The 12,021-nt window shown below is 39.8% G+C and overlaps 1 protein-coding gene across 4 annotated transcripts in view; it reads left to right on the forward strand.

Annotated features, from left to right (window-relative positions):
- pak1 (p21 protein (Cdc42/Rac)-activated kinase 1) overlaps positions 1-12,021 on the forward strand; it is a 59,995-nt gene that overhangs the window by 23,219 nt on the left and 24,755 nt on the right. The window contains exon 1 of one of the 4 annotated variants that reach the window (XM_052152439.1): positions 10,642-10,772. The exons of 2 other annotated variants lie outside the window; for them this stretch is intronic. The gene's annotated coding sequence lies outside the window, so the exon portion shown is untranslated. Of the gene's footprint in view, positions 1-10,641; positions 10,778-12,021 lie in introns of those variants that run through there. One more of the 4 variants, XM_052152442.1, reaches the window with a different exon arrangement.

The following is a 12,021-nucleotide window of genomic DNA, read 5'->3' on the forward strand; positions in this document are numbered from 1 at the left end:
GCTCCGCCTCCCGAGCCTCCTACGGCTCCGCCTCCCGAGTCTCCCACGGCTCCACCTCCCGAGCCTACTACGGCTCTGCCCCCAGAGACTCCAGAGCCTACCGGGTCTTCGCCTCCGAAACCTCCCACGGTCCCTCGGCTCTGCCTCTAGAGCCTTCTAGAGCTCTGCCTCCCAAGCCTCCTATGGCTCCGGCCCCAGAGCCTCCTACGGCTCTGCTCCTAGAGACTCCAGCGCCTACCAGGTCTTCGCCTCTGAAACCTCCCACGGCGCCACCTCCCTCGGCTCCGCCTCCAGAGCCTTCCAGGTCTCCACCCCTAAAGCCTCCTACAGCGCCACCTTCCTCAGCTCCGCCTCCCGAACCTTCCTCGGCTCCATCTCCGAAGCCTCCCTCGGCTCCGCCTTCAGAGCCCTCTACGCCCTCGCATCCTTCGACTCCGCCTCTTGAACCTCCCTCGGTTCCACCTCCAGAGCCTCCTTCAGCTCCACCTCCTGAGCCTCCCTCAACTCCGCCTCCAGTGTTTCCCTCAGCTCCGCCTTCTGAGCCTTCAACGCCATCGCCTCCCATGGCTCCACCTCCAGGGTCTTCTGCTGCCCTGCCTACGCCTCCTGGAATCCGGCCCTTTTGAGGGGGGCTATGTCACGTTCCTGTCTTGTCTGCCCTATGTTCTCTGTTTCACCCATCACGTTTATGTCATGTTTCTGTGTTGTCTGGTCCGTGTTTTCCGTTTCACCCTCCACCGATCCCGTTCCATGTCACGTTTTCCCTGTTGTCCGCCCTAAGTCTCACTGTCTGTGTGATAAACCACAATTCCCACAATTCCTGGCCTCTCTCACTGCCTGCACTCCTCATTGTTCTCACCTGTGTCTCGTTTAGTCTTCATTGTGTTTGTGTATATAACCCTGTTTATTTCTCCATTCCCCTGTCGGTCTTTAGATGTTGTATGTAGATGCCTGATGTCCATGTTTTCCGTTGTTGTTTTCGCCTCTGTTATCTCCTTGTATGCCATCCGTGTTCCTGTTAACTCCTTGTGTGCCTTCCGTGTTTTTGTTTACCTTTTTTCCCATCATGGATGTTTTCCTTTGTTCATGTTTTTGTATTACCCTTTGTTTTGTTTCAATAAACCGCCGCTGCAGATAGATCCTCGTCCTGTGTCTGCCTTCATCCATAAGCGTGACAATAGTGTTATATATGTATTTCAATCAGGTCCATTCTCTGAGGCCATCAGAACACATTTAGCGCATTTATAATTGTTTTTAAATCTTAATTTGTATTAGTAATTTTCCACCTGTTGTCATGGAGAGGTGTTTATATATGATTTTTAGTTTTTTTTTTAACACTTCATTATTTAATTTGCTTTTTAATTGCATTTGAAGTGCAATTTGAATATGTTTTTTTAAAATAAAATAATTAACATTTTTAATGCAAAATCATTAAAGCAAGAATATTCACCGATCCCTCAGCCGGGGGTTGATGATGTAATTAGATATTGTGATATATATATATATATATATATATATATATATATATATAGTTTTTTATAAAAAATATTGTGAATATATTTCTTGCGTATCACCCAGCCCTAGGAGGGAACAAAACTAATTTATTCACACACATTCAAAGTCAATACCCTTCTGATGCAGCTAAACTGGGTCCTGGGATGAAAGGTAATAAAACACCAACATTAAACCTGCAACAACCCACAATAAGTGATGCATTTACCTGGACAACAAAATACCCAACCGGTAGCGCATGATGGAGAGAATGCACGGATGATGTAGTTTTGTTTGGCAAAGAGATGTTGCACTTCACAACTGCTGAAAAGCCATCTTTCAAAAAGTTGAACATTTGAACATTTTAAATGCACTCAATTTTTTTTCTCAGTTTAATTAGAATTTTTAGTTAAATTAAATAAAAAAGTTCAAAGTTTGAAATCAAGCTACCTTGCGTTATTGTTTTGGCTAATGCTTAATGAAAATTACCCCATAGTACCACTTAGCGTCCAACCAGCGGTAATACCAGTTTTAGTTGGTTTGAACGTGAACAGCGCACCGGTGTGAAAATTAAGATGTTGGGGCAAGTCTACTATGGTATTATCAACTTTTCGGACATGTAACGTGGTGATATTTGTGTTTACTGTTTAAATAAACCATGGTTCATATGGAAGCATATTCACACGCGATTTTTGCTCCTAGAAACTTTTGTCATGGTGACTTGTCATTTTTGTTATAAACATGTTGTAATATGCAGACACAATCATGCTGTATCAATTATTATTCAAAATGTTTGAAATATTCTTTTTGCTTGATTTCTCTCTACGATGCTCTTTTAGGAAAGATATAACAAAAATTTCAACCTCAGATAGATTCTGTGTATATTTATTATCTGGTGGACTGTGCCATTTTTAATATATGATAAAATATACACTTGAAGTCTCTGCCTCACCCCGCCTCCTGATGATAAACTCATTAGCATATACATAAAGCTGCAACAGTCTGTAAAACAACCCCGCGGTCACCGCCTCTGTGTTATAATCATCTTTTAATAGATGTCTGTCTGTGTACTCATAACACTTTGCTCATTTCAACACCATGTGTGTCTGCAGCTCATATGAAATGTGCCTTTCGTCTTTTATAACGTCAAAATGTGTCATTATTTCATCTGGAGGGTGTGTTTGTGTGTTTATATGCATGAATGCTGAGCTCCAGCAAATGGACTGGCCCTCTACCCAGTTTAACTGTGGGAGGGAGAAAGTGTCCTCCTGGGCAGATGTGAACTATAGTGTCCTGCTGGGTTTGAATGTTTGTTTGTTTGTTTGTATTTAAGATGGATCTCCAGGAATGACAGGCCAAAAGAGGTTCGACACAACTGAGCCCTGTGTGTGTTCTGCTGTGTGAGATTTTGTGCATGATTGGGAGAATTCATCCAGTTTTGTAAATAATGTATTGAATATATATTGGCTAGCTGTTTCACTATTATATGGTTTTAAAGGGATGTCGATTTAACATGTTAATTTAGTGAGATTAATTAATCATGCCCCCTGACCTGCACATAAATCCTATGATATAGGTATATATTTTTCTACCTTCAGAGCAATTCAAGTTTGAAACACATTATGGCAGCGGGGGTGTGGTCAAGTGCCCGTCCGGAGAGAGGGAAGCGGTAAGGGCACTTACACCTGAGCTAAATTGTGTCTAACACCTGTCTCTAATTCCAGTGAGCACGGGGAGAGCGGATAAAACACCCACGCCACCAGCACTTGAGAGAGAGAGAGAGAGAGGCTGGGGCCCAAACTGATTGTTGTAATTGAATGTGATTTATACTGTAATTATTTTGGAGCTGTGTGCACTGCAGTGTGCCCAATAAAATATTTACCTTGAGAGGAGCAACTCGCCTTCGTGGCCTCCTTATCTTCTGAACGCTCTACACTGGTGCCGAAACCGGGAATTCCAAGTACGCCCCATGGAGTCCTCCCAGCTGGCCAAGATCCTCCAGTCCCTTGCATCAGATTCAATTATAACAGTCAGTTGCCACACATATCTAACTTTGCGTTTTACGAGCCCTGTCAGTAGGGGGCAGTCAACACGCCTCAACAAACCTCACAACCAGCCACAGAATGAGAGGCGCCTGAGCAAAGCACAACATAATTACATTTTCAAATGATTTTTGAAAACATGTAACTTGACACTGCATCCTTAAATCTCAGTGTTTATTACAGTGAGCATGTTTATATGCATGATCTTTCATAGATTATGCTTATTAAGCCATGTGTGTGGTCATGTAAATGCATTAAACATCTTTCCTTTATAGGTGTGAATAAATAATAAAATAATTTTTATAATCAAATCATAAACGGCTTAAGGTTAAACCAATCGACACGGGTACATTTTTGCCCCGTTTACACATATAGTGACTTATCGCTTTATGTTGCTAGTCTCTGTACTATGAAGTCACCAGTGTTGTCCCTATTGGCCATGTCTTTTGAAAATATGATCACAGATGAGGCATTTTTCTAGTAAAACTCAAATCTCATGTAAATACAGATATCGTACCTTTACATCCAAAGTGACTAACAGTGCATTTTTTAAAGGGACAATTCCCCCGGAGCAACCTGGAGTTAAGTGTCTTGCTCAAGGACACAATGGTGGTGGCTGTGAGGATCAAATCAACAACCTTCTGCTTAACAGTTTAGTGCTTTAGCCCACTACACCACCACCACTCTTATCTAGTTATCTAACCACCACTTATCTAAACTAGATATCTAGTTTTGGCCAAATTCTAAGGTATCATCGTATGTATCTTTCCCAGAGTAGGTGATCCCTGAATGCACCGTGATGAGCTCGGTGGAAAAAATAAATCCAAGATGGTGGACAAAGTGAGAGAAATTTTGATTATAAATATACTTACAATATTTTCAATACTGAAAATGATTGTTAAAAAATATAATTTAATATTGTAGAAAACTGACCGTTTTACCCAAAATGTGTGCGCGCGCTATTTATTAGGGATGCACAGATGTATCTGCATCGGACGATATTCGCCTTGTTGATTGACATCGGCAAATCAGCAAATACGATGTCAGTCACCGATGGCAGTGGCCGATGTTTATCTGTTATTTGCAGTCGACTTGGACAACAGTTGGCTACACAGCTGCAGTTTCAGAAAAGATCCAACCGGTGGTACTATAATACCACCCACAGCCATTGGGTGGACACGACTCTGGCATGACGTAAGAGAGCAACAGATGCCGTGCGCACGTGTGGTTTGTTTTCAAATAAGTGCAAGAAAATGTCGGTGGTGTGGGAGTATTTTACTGTCTGGTCTGTGATTTAGTGAAAACTTCTGTATAGCAGGTGTATAGCAGGCTAAAAAGGCTCTTGAAAAAGTTATTTTTCACAAAAAGAATCTTTGTTATTTGAAAGAAGGTTATATTAAACGTTGTTTCATAAATTTGTATGATTGAATTTGTGATAGTGTGATGCAGGGCTGAAAGACTTAAAAAACAGCTCATTTAATTTTTATAATGATGATTTCTTTGTTTCACTGGCACAAAAGGGGGATTAAATAACAGCAAAAACAAAATAAACAAACAAAAAAAAAATCTGTATCAGTGTAGGCCATCGGCCAAATTGTTATTTTAAGCATCGGTATCGGCCCAGAATTTCACAATCGGTGCATCCCTACTATTTATGCTCATTAGAGTATTGCATCGTTCCTCATGCGTCAACTGAATTTAAATCAGATGCGAGTCGTTTCATAAACTGGCATTTCGTGTAACTTATTTGTTTCAAATGAAAATCATCTCACCATTAATTTTCATATTCTTTTACATGAAATCTCATTGGTCCAAAGTCTTGCTACACTTAACTATATATTAAACACCAAATATGTTCTGATTGGATGTGATTAAATCATGTTGCACAGCATTTTCATCTTCATTGCGTACAGATTTATTTCACGTCCTCGTGAAGTGTCCTTGGAGAAGACACTGAACCCCAAGTTGCTCCCAATGCCAGGCTAGCACCTTGCATGGCAGTTCTGTCATCATTGGTGTGTGTGTGTGTGTGTGTGTGTGTGTGTGTGTGTGTGTGTGTGAGCGTGTATTTATCACTTTGTGGGGACCAAATGTCCCCATAAGGATAGTAAAACCCGAAATTTTTGACCTTGTGGGGACATTTTGTCGGTCCCCATGAGGAAAACAGCTTATAAATCATACTAAATTATGTTTTTTGAAAATGTAAAAATGCAGAAAGTTTTCTGTGAGGGTTAGGTTTAGGGGTAGGGTTAGGTTTAGGGGATAGAATATAAAGTTTGTACAGTATAAAAACCATTATGTCTATGGAAAGTCCCCATAAAACATGGAAACACAACATGTGTGTGTGTGTGTGTGTGTGTGTGTGTGTGTGTGTGTGTCAATTGGTGAATGGGACACAGTGTGAAGCACTTTGTAACTAAGGTTTGGTAACTTTGGTTTTGCTAAGGTTAAAAAGGCGCTATATAAATGCAGACCATTTTACATTTACTTGTCGATGGAAATTTGGTTAGGACATCGTGTAAGGCCAAATTTTTTAAGGGTCAGTTTTGATTTATGTTGTCTACCTTCCTGTAAGTCTCTTCCTCATGCTATCTGTGAATGAGCTTTCAGGGTTGATGGATTGAAAGAGAAGGTGGCCTTGATATGGATTCAGGTCTCAGTAGACTTGTTATGAAACGGATCTGTCATGTCCGCGAGCCTGTTACTGTGTGTCAGAGCAGAATGTGTGCAGGAAAGGAGAGAGCGAGTGCTCAGAAGTTCAAATAAGTTTCTTTGAGGTGCAAAAGTAGGACATGTGTTGGAAATCTGAATGCATGCACTGGACGAAAGAAGAGACAGGTTTATTTCATTTATATGGAATGTCTTCACTGGAAGAGAATTTGCAGGAAGAATACATTGGCAGAAGAGAGAGGGGAGAACATGGTTAGACTTTATGTCTAAGTGGGTGGTTCTGAGTGCTGAGATTTTATATTTTTAAGACTGGCTACACAATTACAGACTTTGAAAGAGATGAACAACCCCCTGTATGAAACATAGAAATACAGTTACATTTGTTTACAGAATCAGCTTATTTCAGCAAAATTATGCCACATGTTTAAAGATGCTTTTGTAATTTTAGTTTTGGAAACAGAAAGAAACATTATTCCCTGTTAATATATACTTGTCTACAGTGTGTGTGTGTGTGTGTGTGTGTGTGTGTATTTGTGTATACACCCTCTCTCATATCCCTGTTTAGTGTAATTTTCTTAGTACCAGTTTGAACATGGGCTCAAACAGCATGCGTGCCAATTCTTGGCTTCACTGGTAATGAAAATCTGTTCGTGGCCTTGAGCTGCAGGTTTGATAAAGGACATTTCTCCACAGACACACAGCTTGAGGTGCAAATGAACCATGTCAGAGAAACCACTTCGGAAAGCATTCCCCAAAAATTGTCAAGAGACTCAAACAGATGTCAAAACACCAGCATTTTAATGCTTTGAATTCAGAATGATCAAAAACCTGCATATATCTTCTTTTTTTCTTTGAGTCTGTCGAGGATAGCCCTGAATTAAAATTAAACTTTTCAGTGGCAGCTAGTCGATTTTCCCTATTCCCTTACTCTGCTCCTTGACAGGACAATTCTTAATTTCACCATGCTCCTAAATTTATAGCAGTGCTGGCTATTTTAATAACTGAATCAGCTGTGTCTCAGTCACACTGCACTCTATGTAAGAGAGAGAGAGAGGGGGGAATGCTATTCTTATCTTGATGAATGATGTTTCTTTTGTACTGTGTGATTTCACATGAGCTAAAATAACTCCGCCTGATCTCTCTCTGAGCAGCTCATCGCACAGTATTCCAGTTGCCTCCAAAACACTTTGTTCTGGGTAACATTGGATAGAAATTCCAGCCGGCTATTTGTTTAGAGAGATTGTTAATTGAATTGTAATTTCAAGTGTCAACACTTACAACACTTGAAAAGTAGCACCCTGTTGTTTATGGCATGTACCGTGGCATTATCTTGGTTTTTGGACATGTACCATGGGAATACAATGTATTTTTTTAAAGAAGTGCCATGGGATTACCATGCTTTTAATGTGTCCAAAAAGACATGCTATTTTTGTTACATATTTAAAACGAACAAGGGACATTTAACATGGTTATACTATATTTTACTATACAGTATTTAGTTTGGTTAGTTATTTTATTTTGTTAGGTTGGTTGATTAGTTGGTCTGTTAGCAATTTCCATTCGGAAGTTAGTTATTTTGGTTGGTGGGTCGATCGATCCTTTGTTCGGTTGGTCACTTATTTAGTGTGGTCAATTTTTTAGGTTGGTTGGTCAGTTAGTTATTTAGTTTGGTTGGTTAGTTATTTATTTTGGGTAGTTATTTCATTTTGATAGTTTGTTTGGTCAGTTGGTTAGATTGGTTAATTATTTAGTCCAGTTAGTTATTTAGTTTGATTGGTTAGTTATTTAGTTTGGTCAATTACTAAGTTAAGTTGGTTGATTGGTCGGTCGGTCGGTCGGTCGGTTAGTTAGTTAGTTTGGTTGGTTGGTCAGTCAGTTAGTTAGATAGATAGTTTGGTTGGTTGGTCGGTTAGTTAGTTAGTTAGTTAGTTAGTTAGTTTGGTTGGATGGTCGGTCGTTCAGTCAGTCAAGTGGTTGATTCAGTTGATTAGTTATTTAGTTAATTTGGTTATTTAGTTTGGTTGGTTAGTTATTAAGTTTGTTCAATTACTTGGTTAGATTGGTCGGTTAGTTATTGTTTTGTCACTTTAAATTGTCACAGTTTCATTAAATTGGTTAGTTATTTAGTTTGGTTGGTTAGTTAGTTAATTAGTTGAATTGGTTAGTTATTTAGTTATTTAGTTCAGTTGGGTGGTTATTTAGGTTGGTTGCACCGTTTCGGACCACAAAGCCCTGCAGAGGATAGTGAGGACAGCTGAGGGGTCTCTCTTTCCTCCATCAAAGACATTTACAAAAAACAATGCATCTGTAAAGCAACCAGCATTGTGGATGACCCCACACACCCATCACACAAACTCTTCACCCTCCTGCCGTCTGGCAAGAGGTACCGAAGCATTCGGGCCCTCACGGCCAGACTGTGTAACAGCTTCTTCCCCCAAGCCATTAGACTCCTCAATACTCAGAGACTGGTCTGACGCACGCACGCACGCACGCACGAACGCACGCACGCACACACACACACACACACACACACACACACGTGTCCTGAGTTGCACTTTAATTATTGTCACTTTATTCCTGGCTGCTACCTCAATAACTGCTATGTGCATAGAACACTATCTCATTGTATGTTTTGTTTACATTTGGCATTTTTAGAAACTCATCTTTTTGCACTACTGTGTACTGGTGCCTATTGTCCTGTTCATTTTTAGTCATTTATTGTACTGTCCCGTACTTTTTGCACACGTTTGCATGTGCACTTTATATAGGTATGTTATTTAGTCTGTGTAGTCTCATGTGGTTCTGTGTTTGTCCTATGTTGTTTTATGTAGCACCATGGTCCTGGAGGAACGTTGTCTCGTTTCACTGTGTACTGTACTAACTGTATATGGTTGAACGACAATAAAAACCACTTGACTTGACTTGGGTTGGTTGGTTGGTTTGTTGTTTGGTTGGTTCAGTTGGTTAGTTATTTAGTTCAGGTTGGCTAGTTATTTAGTTTTGTTGGTTAGTTGTTCAGTTGATTAGTTAGTTAGATCGTCAGTTAGTTATTGAGTCTGTTAGTTATTGAGTTTGGTTTCTTTATTTTGTTCAGTTGGTTAATTATTTAGTGTGGTTTGTTTGTTAGTTATTTAGATTGGCTGGACAGTTAGTTTGTTAGGTATGTTTTCTTTCTTCATAAAATGAAAGATGGCAATAGAGACAGTATAAAAGAGTAAAGACATGTCAGAGACAGCTGAAGAGAAAGTTCTTGAGATGGTGACTAAAGCTGGATGTTTTAAGTCTTGGCAGGGGTGTTTTTGGAGTGTGTTTGTTCACTGTGTCATGTTCATCATGGCCTCCACTGGATGGGAATTATCCTTGCGATCTACAAGCAGTGTGTCAGCAACTGTTTTCTAAATAATAAGACCTGACCAACCACAGCTTTCACAGATGAGCAGTCATTTCACATTGATGTCTGATGTCTCGCCAGTACGTCACAGCTGCGCTGAAGCAGCTCAGGAAAATCTTCAGATCTTATCATGTAATTTAAGTATGAATGACATAATAAACAGACGTATGAGTCTGAGGTACAAGCTGAAACTTCCTGTCACAGTATATTAAAGGGTCAGTTGCTTAGGTCTTTATGTGGTTGTTTTCCTGTCTCAGAACTTTGTTCTTGTCTTTGCTATTCAGACTATAGTGGGGGAACACACAAGTTTTTCTGTGAATGAGGCCCTTTGTTTACTCCAATAAGAAGCACCTGGTTAGAAGCTTGTGTGACGGTCGAACAGCACTTGAGGTCAATTTAATTACCGCAGACAGACCAAAGTCCCCGAGACATTCTTATTTCCTCATTTTTATAGTTGTTTCACTTCTCACTTCTTTCTGGAGACACTTAAATGTAAATAAATAAATAAATAGATTTCAAATATCTACACCCCCCCCCCCCTTAAAATCCATTCCGGGTGCTAATACTTCTCCTTAAAACTGTCACTGGTGTGTGTGTGATTAAAGAGACCAATGTGATGACAGAGCTCTGCTAAAAGTGACAGCACTGTCTGAAATGTGAATCCACATGGCGTTGTGTGTGCTTTTCAGTCAGCTTTGTGTGTGTGTGTGTGTGTGTGTGTGTGTGTGTGTGTGTTAGTGAGGGGGGGGATTCACATGTCCAAATCGACTCATCACTCACACAACAATCCCTGTCTGTCTGAAATACTCTTTCACTAGCTGTGTCGAACTAGTGTGATTTTAACATTCTTGTGATTTAGTCTAACAGTGTGTTTGTTTGCCCTGTTGCATTTAGTTGTCTGTTTGAAATGTGATTAAGAGTGTTTATGGTATTACGGTTTCCTATTTGTTTTGTCTATGTGTCTGTGTGTGTGTAGTTCTCAGTCTGCTCTGCACTATCATGTTACACCATTCATGGCGAGTCACTCACAGATCAAACTCACCTGTGACATCACATCAGGGAGGGCACAACCTCTTAAAACCGGCAAAACACACAAAGTCTGTACGGTCAGGATTTGGAGTCCTATTCTCACTGGAATACTGGCTGTGGTTGGGTGTCAATATGCAGAGAAGAGTTTAGTAAGGTCAAGTATTTATTACAGAATGTGTTAATAGGGACAGTGTTTGCCTACATTAATTATCTAAAAAATGAATCTTAAAGTGGGAAATGCAAGTGCTGACATAGAGGTAACAAAGACGGTTTTGTGTGTGTTTTCAACAAAAAGTCTTGTCTTTATATGTCTAAGCTGGTTTGTTTGTCAGGGCTTTGCATGTGTTTAGTGCTTGTATTTATTATGACACCCTGTTATATCTGTGTCTTTGTTGGATTGTTTGCATGCATAGATATACAAGCCAAAAATAATACAGACTTGCCAGTCTTATGTAATGCTTGAGGAGGGCACAGGGTTGTCGGAGCTGCTGTGCTGAATCATGGGGTCATGCTTTGGTTAATCAGGAATCATGTTTTTGGTTAATGTTCATACTTGGTTGTTCTACAAGGGGAGATCATTCTAAATTCCAAACCCTAAATATTAAACTCTAGCATAGAACCTATCCTACATTGTTGTGCAATATGCTGTACATGAATTAGTCTCTGTGATATTCTGTTCCTTCGATATGACTTGGATCCACTCTTCGATGTGAATCTATAGCATATAGGGTTCGGCAACCTTTTTGACGTGGAGTGGCATTTTTTTTTTCTTCTGGCCAATGGCTGTGCCGACAGAGAGAAAAAGAGTCTGGTTCCAGAAGTAAAAATCCCATACATTTTTTCCATAGGTGAATTTATTTTTAACTTAACTTAAAAACCTTCAAAGACAGACCTGCCTTGAGCTCCGAGGTTGTCAGTCGAGGGTATATGCTTCTGTCGAAGCCATCAGTTCCTTGTTATTTCAACTTAAAACTTTCATCTTAAAAATAGTTTTTAATAGCGGTATTTTGTACCAATCAGAGAACTGCGGCAAACAAAGTGTGGGAAACAAGCTCTGCAGACATCGCCCATCCCATGACGCACTATGAATGTCTCGTAAATGAATTGAGACGTTCTCCCTATATTCGGAAACTACTTGAAATAAAATACAAATATATTGTTTCTATACTTAGGATCAACAACCTTTACATCAATAGGGTTTTTTTTTTCATCCTTTTTTAATTAGATTACGTCATTCACAATGCTTCATGGAATTGTGATTAATTCCCTCATTAAAAATGTCAATCACACAGGCTTGTACCTATTGTCCTTTTTTCCAATCTTTAATTACTCTTGTGCTTCAAATAAAAGTTGTGATTCACCTCGGAGCTGGCAGGTTTGGTTCATGGGTTTTATGAA

Source organism: Xyrauchen texanus, chromosome 21 (assembly GCF_025860055.1).
Source record: "Xyrauchen texanus isolate HMW12.3.18 chromosome 21, RBS_HiC_50CHRs, whole genome shotgun sequence".
Lineage (NCBI taxonomy): Eukaryota > Metazoa > Chordata > Actinopteri > Cypriniformes > Catostomidae > Xyrauchen > Xyrauchen texanus.